The sequence below is a fragment of the Parus major genome, chromosome 4 (assembly GCF_001522545.3).
Source record: "Parus major isolate Abel chromosome 4, Parus_major1.1, whole genome shotgun sequence".
Lineage (NCBI taxonomy): Eukaryota > Metazoa > Chordata > Aves > Passeriformes > Paridae > Parus > Parus major.
Genome location: NC_031771.1, coordinates 51,684,035 through 51,693,092, shown reverse-complemented (window position 1 = coordinate 51,693,092; position 9,058 = coordinate 51,684,035). Strand labels below are relative to the sequence as shown.

The 9,058-nt window shown below is 38.6% G+C and overlaps 1 long non-coding RNA gene across 1 annotated transcript; it reads left to right on the top strand.

The window, feature by feature from the left end:
- The first annotated feature begins 6,310 nt into the window (after window positions 1-6,310).
- On the top strand, window positions 6,311-7,511 carry LOC107202810. Its single transcript, XR_004496917.1, has 3 exons — window positions 6,311-6,380; window positions 7,030-7,117; window positions 7,399-7,511. It is a non-coding gene; the product is annotated as an uncharacterized LOC107202810 (long non-coding RNA).
- Window positions 7,512-9,058: the final 1,547 nt, after the last annotated feature.

The window sequence follows — 9,058 nt, the reverse complement described above, 5'->3', positions numbered from 1 at the left end:
CCTGCCTGCCTGCCTCCTGGGGACCGCATCACCCCGCCGCCCCGAGCCTTCCTCCGCAAGCAAACCACTCATTCACCTCTCCACCAAAGGAGCACGCTGCCACCGCACTTGCGTGAGCTGCCCGCTTTACAGAGCCCGCAGGAAGGCGCCGAGGCTGGTGGCTTGTGCTGCCATTCCACGGTGGTAAATACAGCTTGACTTCAGGATGTGCTCAAAGCTTACAGTCGCTTCCACCTTTGGAGCTGGATTGCTCATTAGGGGATAATTTGGAAGATCTGCTGCAAGAATTGTGATATTAAAGGCAGGATTTTGAGGATGCCACTTAAAGGGACTTAACCTGGCGCTGGAAGCATCCCTGCAGAAACCAAGGTGATTGAAGCGGGCACAGCCTGCCTGAACATCTGCACGTGCAATAGCTACCCGGGATACCACAGTCAGAAAACACTTCTGATCACTTTTAACTTACAGGATTTTAAACGGTGCTATTTGCCTTTAAAAAGCTGTCAAACAACCCTGAGTTCATAATTATAGCTTTGCTTTGAGAAGCAGCCTGGTACACTGAGACATACTAACACTGTCTTTGTATTTGGGGAAGACATGGAATATTGGCCCAGACTTCTTCTATTTATTATTCCCTTTGCTTTTCCTAATCTATTCTTAACGGGGCACCTGCTGTAGCAAATGAGAAAGCGTCAGAGGAGAAGGAAATGGAAATGTTGCAGTGCAAAGTATGGTTAATAATATTTCTTAATGCATGCAGAGAAATAGTAAATTAAAAAAAATTAATGGAGGTCAAAAGCCAGCTTCTAATTCTCTTCAGGCAAAAGAAAGAATTTATTAAAAAGCAGAAAAGATATCCACAGAGAAAATTTCCCCATTCACTTGATGTACATGAAATATAGACATCATCTTGACATTCAGCTGATGAAAGAGAAGACACTGAAATTACCACCCAGTTAACAGTAGGCATATTTTGGGAGGGGGGACAAAGTCTCAGCACACTGTGTTTGACACAGGATGTTCTAGAGATCTGTTAAAGTTTGCAGAGTGCCTTTCCTAAGAAATCTTTTTACAGAACCAGCTTTCATCATACCATATCTTCAGTACAGATAATCTTGGCATGGCATTATTTTACACACTGCAGTTAGCTGAAAATCTGAAGAAAGGATATCCAGATCTTCTGACTGTATGGATTTGACACAGAAAATTGGAACACAGAGGAAAAGAAGAACGCATCAAATGTGCCTTTTGTTACTGGAGGCATCTTCTCTGCTCACAAAAACATTTGTTTAAGTTTTTGCATCAAGACAAGATCCAGGTGTAGCTGATCAAATAACCTAAAGCTGCCTGGTGACTAAAAAAACATCCCTGAAAGCACCCTAAGTATATTTTAATTTTCTGTGTGCTGAAAACATGATTTTCAGCATGGTTCCCTTGCAGGACCTGTGAGAGGACAGAAAAAAGAAGATGATTTGAACCAGTTGCTACATTTTATAGAGAGAGTTTGCAGGGGAAAACATAATACGTGTTTTCAAAATGTCACAGTTCTGCTGCCACTAAAGGCAATTGCAAACCTCCGTAGTTTTCTCCCAGAGACATGCATAAAGGCTGGGCACTGCTTGGATGTTGCATAAGCTTTGGAAATAGGAGATTTTGTAGAGGCTTTGGACAGGTGCCTCTGCACTTGGGTGAATTTCAGGCAACAAATCAGGACACTTGTCTCAAACAGGATTTTAGGTTTTGTTGGTTGTTTTGCTTTGATTGTTCTGTTGATTTTGGTGGGTTTTTTTTTACATATAGCCTTCCTGTATTAAATTCCTTGTGCTTCACCAGTCTTGTTAAAATCTGACATTATTTCCCCTGGTATTAACCCCCAATTTATCATTTACTCAAGACTGCACAAGGTTTCATCTTGGGAGTAGGTTTTTTCCTTTATCCATTTCCTTAAAAATATAATTATCTTTTTCTAGGAGTTTTCTGTGATCAGAGGTGTTCCTGGCTTCGTGAACACACAGGAAGATGAGGATAATTATAATTACAAACAATTAAATCTGAGACCTGAGACTAGAAGCAGACCTTTAAGAGTCAAGAAGCAACTGCCAAGAAATAGAAGGAATTGCAAATAGTGCTCCAAGTTCAGTCACGTATAAAATTTACAACACGACTGAAGGGCAAGTCTATCATTTTCACTTTCTTCCTTGGCTTGTATTATTTAAAAAGTTATGTTTTAAATCTAAAAGGATAAGGTCTGCATTCATTACCTTACAACATCTTTAGCAGGACCTTTTGTCTCGAGCTCAGTACCGCACCAGCACAGTTACACAGCTCCTGCCCTGGAGCTGGCTTCTGCTTTAGCACTTCGGAGTGCAGAGGGAATATTCCACTGTGGAGTCACCTCATGTAGGTGTATGCATTCTCCACCACCTTTTCAGTCTCTGGAAAACCTCACACCAAATTACTGAATTGAAGGCTATTATCTAGCTAATCAGCAAACAAAAGTTTTTCCACAAAAATTATCTGAAGAGGTATTCATAGCAGGCTCCCAGGAAATATTCTAATCCAATCTGTTGTGTAAATATTACAGTTGGGGCTGAGAGGGAATGCGTGTGCATTGTAAGCAATGATAAAGCTGGAGCAGCAGCCTGGATGTGGGCAGCTGTACATGCAATGGAAGCCTTGGACAAGGGCAGTGGGAAGCTGTGAGTGTCACCAGTGATGTTATGGGCATTTTCGGGCACAAGGAAATGGTCTGAAATCATGCTTTATGGCATATGCCAGAAAAACAGTAACTCTTGCAGGTTTTCTGCTTCTGCAGCAATGTACATCACAAAAAATCTGGATTATACCTGATCTTTCTGTACTGAGTACTTTTTCACAAACAAGGCATTTTTGCACTCTCATGGTTTATCAGTATCTGAAGGTGTAACATCAGATTAATGACCACAAACAAACTGATTTTATTGTATGTCTATTTGCCAGCATCTGTGGAAATCTGCTAGACAATGAGATTAATAGCATGTATGCCAACAATACAATGCATTAATATTTTGCTTGGGTTTTGTGTAGTTTCAGAAAACAATGGCAAAGTCCTGCAACCTGCTTTCTGTATAGACCCTTTGTCAAGCAACTGTAGGTTGCAGAGTAAAATGGTCCAGGAGCACAAAGCCAGGCAGCAAAAACAATATAGTAGAGAACTGTACTTTGTAAAGGAGCTACTTTTGTCCCGTGTCCCACTTAAGAGATACTCTTCCTGGCTCCAGTCCAGAGACAGAATGCTCCTGCTCCAAGACCCAATATTTAGCGTATCTGACTTTTTGCACATGGCACTGAGAGCAAGAGGGACAGTTGTGTTCTACTGCCAGTGATATAGAAAAATATCCAGAGAAAGGAGATGTACAATGATACAGAAAAAAATCCAGAGAAAGGACAGAGCAAATGGGTCACCCCAAGGCCTGATGGTGTTGTTGACCTCAGGAGTCATTGTTGTTTCAATGGGGCCTGTGCACAGAGGTAGTGCCAGAAGCAAAATGCATGTTCCAGCTTTGGAACTTATAAGAACATGAAACCTGACTTTCACTTCTGAAAGAGGCAAGGATGTCCTTGGTCTGGGAAATGTGCAAAAAAAAGAAAGATAGAGTAAATCATAGTTACAAAATAATTGTGTCTGCATGTGCATTGATTTTGTATGTGTATGAGTGTGTGTACAAGGTTTCCTCTTCAACTGCAGGCTATGAAACTGTCCCATTTCATTACCCTGGGATATTATTTTAAAACACTGTTTTGCCCCAGTTTTGAATTGTATAACTCTTATCAATCAAATAAATTCCTGTACAAGAAATTCCAGCATTTTTTCATTATTTCCAAGTTAAGTATTCTTTTGTGGCTTTCTTTGGTATAGACATTTATGTGGCCTTCTAAGCCACACTTACTTTTTGACTGTCTTCCTTCATAATTAACCCCCTCTCCCTGAACACACTGCCCACACACATGCAGACATGTGCATCCATTTCTTCATGTCTTGAGTTCATGGGTTGTTTTACTTTGGGGTTTTTCCCCCCACATCAGATACTGGTAAATGAATGTTATTAATGTCAGGTCAAATACCTTCCTCTCTCTTTCTAAATTGGAAACTCATGGAAAATTTATTTGTTTCATTTCTTTTTCATGGTAGAGTCCTTTATCACATTAGCACATATATACATACAGGGAAGGAGTTACAGGTTAATTAGGTGTTTTTGTTGTGACAGTTTACTTGTCTGCATTAGGATTTTGGCATTGCTTAGTGAGTTGTATGAATTTCCTTCTTTTCTTCTCCAGGTCAGACTTCTAAGTTTTTCACATGTGTCAGTTTTTTCTTTTATGATCGCAGCAGGTAGGCAACACCAGAGAAGGTAAATGAAGTAATTTGGGTATATTCTTTATACCACTTTGCAAAAATGGCTGCCTAGCATTAATTGCCAGCTCTGCAACCTACTACTTACATAAATGGCCTAATTTTAAAATAGTAATTATTATTGTTGAATATCTAGCATCTTCCACTAAGTGGAATGATCTTAAATTCTCAGATCAAACAGAATTACATAAAAACTCCAAGGTAAATGGTGGAACGTGTAACTGAATCTAAGCAGAAACCTCAGATATACATATAAATTAGCATCACTGTATTGAGTTCTTTGGATTCATGTAAAATCCTATTTAGTGAATAGATTTAAATACTTACACGTCCAACAGTGGTGTGTTAATGTAAACCATTTCTAAATAAGAGTCACCAAAATATCCATATGCATCCCAAGTAAATTATAAGATGATGTAGCTTCAAGCTTTGTCTGTATCCTTTTGCAATGACTTGTAATTGTATTTGGCACATTAAGATTTGTTAAACAAATTTGAGTGTTTTCCATTTATAAGAAATAGCAAGAGTGTTTTAATTTGACTAATTTTTATTTATTAAGACTTTCCTTAAAGGGTAACTTTTCAGTTATATCCACAGTTCTGCTTCAGGTTTGAAAAAAATACTCCTGGTCAGGAATATAATTTGCCCGATGCAACATAGCAAAAGAGAGATACAATATGAATTTACAAGTGAGGGCAAAAAATAAATTATAGGATGTTTTCCCTATATACCTGTTTGATAAAACATTTGTTGAATTATGTTTATTTAGTCTGTTGGATTTGTTTATTCTTTGTTGTTTGGTGGGTTTTTTTGGTTTTTTTTTTAAAGAAACTGGCTAAAATTTCAACAGGAAAAGTAAGAACAGGGATGTTAATAAATTGCATTGTTCATATGTAATCTTACAGGCAACGTCCTCTAAGGTATTTAATAAAGTAGGCCAGAGAACTCTCCTTTGTGGATAAAACTGTGTTGCAAGTTCCAAGATGTTGGTGAGATAGATCTATTACATTATTAGCTCTGGGGTAAGGTTTCCCAGTGCTGCTAAAATATGCTCAATTTAAATTCTATATTATATCACCCTGTCTGAATAATTTTATATCTATATTTTACTTTTAAATGCTTAGCTGACTCATGTATTTTAAAGAATTATAAACATATTTTTTTTAAAAAAAATATACATCTTTATGTTACCTTTGTTGTTTATTACATTTAACTAGAATAAAAGTGGATCAAGGCCAAGGTTAAAACCAGAGGTTGCGCTATATTTACATTTTGTTCAATACCAGCACTTAAGAATAGCAGCCAAGCATTTAAAAATAGGCTGAAGGGGATGAAGAGATTTAGAGGGGAATGCCTAGCTGTCTCAGAAACTACCAGGTGAGTCATGGTTCTACTGCTGCGATGAGCTCTGGGCAGAGAAATTGGTACAATTTAGCTCAGGGAAGGGAGACAGCAAAATACAGAGGCAGAGGCAGACTATATTTCGATTGTGTTAAGAAATCCTTCCCACTCTGAGCTGCGTCTGCAGAGTCTCCCAGGACCTCTGCTGATCGATACAGGACTCTGGCACAAGCCTGCAGATTTCCCTGGCAGCACTAGGACTGTCAAGGTCAGAACTGGTCAGCAGCTCAGACAGTGCCTCCAAATCATTCATCTGCACCTCTCCTGTCCCAGAGGGTGGGGGCAAGGCAAACTCTTCTGTATGGACATGTTCCAATACTCTTGCAGACCAGTGAACGTAGCAGTACTCAGGGAAACCACACAGTCAGCAATTTATGTTACTTGTCCCTGGAAGGGCAGAGGGGGAAAACATACTCTAGTTGTGCCAAACAGCCCTGAAATGAAGGCAGTCTCATAAATTCATTGGGTTGGATTTAGGAAATATTAAGTGAAATATTTTTCTGTTTTTCAATACAGATGGATTTGGTGCTTATAGAAGTAGCATTGGTTCTGACAGTGGAAGCTTTTTTCCTTCAATACTTTCAATGTGAGTTATTCCCACAGAGACTATTTTCTTCAGGTAAAACTCCAATCTCTACAGTAAACTGAGTAAACTGGTATTTCTGGTAAGAAAAGACTATATATTAATTTAGTATCCTAGCTAAACTTGAGATCAGGTAAGAATACTGCTTTCTTACCCAAGCTAATTTTCACTTTCAAATAATACACTCAGTCTCTTTTTGTGTACTAAATTATTTCAGATTACTGCCCAAAGATGGTTATGCTTTTGCTGAAAACAAACAAACAAACAAAAAAAAAAGACTAACAGCTAAAATACATGTTCACACTGGTCCAGATAAAATGACATCTGCAAGAAAATCCCAACCAAAAACAACCCCCCAAACTCCCACCTAAACCTCAAAAGAGTGCTGTAAATCCAGCTGCCTACATCCAGGGTCATGAATAATGATAAATGTGAGTTCCTTCACACACTAACTTTCAAGTCCAAAATGACCCCTGCTTTCTAAGTCTGTATCAAATGGAATAAAGGGAATCTTATACTTGAGAAGAAATTTATATAAGTTCTCTCTTGCCTTATACTTCATGTTGTTATCACATAATAATTTTCACTTCCTGGTGCTGCTAGTGGCTAATTCAGATTTTTTTTTTCCTCTCTTTGTCTTTTTTCCCCTCAGTTCCAAGGGGCTCATTCCCCACAGGCAATGCCACTATTGAGTGAAAGCATCATTCAAGCTCACATAGTCACAGATTTTCAGCTGGGAGGTGGGTGTGATTGTCCAATTACCTTTTGACATTTCCATCATCTCCTTTGGCACCTAGGTACAATAAGTTGGGCATTTCAATATCTGTCCGTCCTCAATTTAAACCTGTTTTGAAAATACAAAAGAACCTTAAGTGATCTGTCCACAGCATTGAAATACCAACTTTAGTGGATACTTTGAAAACTCAAAGGCTTTATAAGATGAATAGCAAACTGGGGATGACAGCTCCTGTGGAGCCATTATTGAATTGCAGCAGTGATGACTGCATTGCTTTGGATTTAGATAAAAGACTCCATGCAAGACAAATGGTAGGAGGACATCAAACAAGACTGTGTCCATGCAGTGACAGAAGCAATCCAATTGAAGAAGCTGTTGATTTCTACAAGGTAACTTACCATTTCTTCTTAAGTAATCTACATTAAGGAACAAAAAATTGTATATCATCTTCCATTTACACTTTTCTCTAAAAATACTGCTTCTAGTTGTAAAATATAAGTTTTGCTGGAACTGTTTGCCAGAAGGGAAATACCAGTATCGGAGTTTGATAATTATTTTTGCATCTGTGTTTTATTTAACCATAATGTCACTGTGCCTAAAGGTTATGGATTGAGAGTTACAATCAATACTGATCAGGTGAAGAGATTAGTCAGCAAATGAAAAACACAGATACCAGCAGGAAGCACTGTGCACTCAAGACAACAATGAATACAAAGGGTACAGATAAACATCATCACCTTCATTTAGATGAAAGCTGATTCTAGAGCATTTCCACTATCTCATTAATAATACACAAACTTTTTGGAACCTATGCTACACAAGCATAATGTAGATCCTGAATAAGTGTCAAGATGTGACATGAAGTAGCTTTGTACAAAACCACAGAATTTGGGGTTTGCTGACAGCTATACAAGCTGTACCCTGGAAAGGATACAGATGTTCATTTAACTTCTTGTAGAAAGTCTACATTGGCATGTGAGTCTTGCCATTGCCACTTACTGTGCCTCACTGGGTTACAACATTCAGCAGGTCTGGATCACTCAAGCCAGCTTTATTCATAAGACACTAAAGAGGGAGATATACCCTGTAAGAACACACTGTGCACTCCAACTGGGAACGACCACTCAGCCCACAGGGCTGGACTACAACTTTTCAGGGCAGATCCGACTGAAATGTGTATAACGCTGTCAATGGATCTTTAATGCACACTGGCTCACTCCACAGATCCACTATTATTTGTCTGTCATAACGAGTAACAGAGACAAAGAATTATTCTCTTAGAGCACAACCACAAATGAAGGTTAGCATTTAGTGTACCACAGCTTCTTAAAAGTGTATTTTTTAAAAATGTGGGCATTTTATGGATGTGAAGAGATTAAACACATTTACACACATAGAAGGGCATAGAAGCATATAACATGTAATTCTGGTAATTCAGAATTTTTTCTATCTGCCTGTCTTGTATCCTATTTTGTATCACTTTGCAATTTTCTATGCTTGCTTTATATTTTGGATCAGGTCTAGTTGTCATCTTCATATTTTCCACAGTTCTCCAATATGTCTCAGCATATTTTTCTCTCTGCCTGTCTTTCTCTTCTCCCTTTCTAATACCTTTTATTTCCCAAGCTCTTCTTATTAAACCTAGAGTAGATTAAACTGAGATTAAAACAAATAACCTTCAAAGAATACATTCCTCTTTTCCTGATCCTTCTTCTTCTCCCTCCCACACAAAATGCCTGACAGACAGACCATGGCCAGCTGTCATGAGAAATTTTACCTGGGTTGCCACCTTGCCAGGAGGCATGGTCCAAAATCCCTCCTCACCCTGATACAGCATTTTCTGGATGAAACTTTAATCTAAATGCCCAGGCATGTAATTTCCTAAAACCATACCCAGATTCAAATGACATTAGTGCAAAAGGAGTCTTTAGCCTGTCATCCCAGC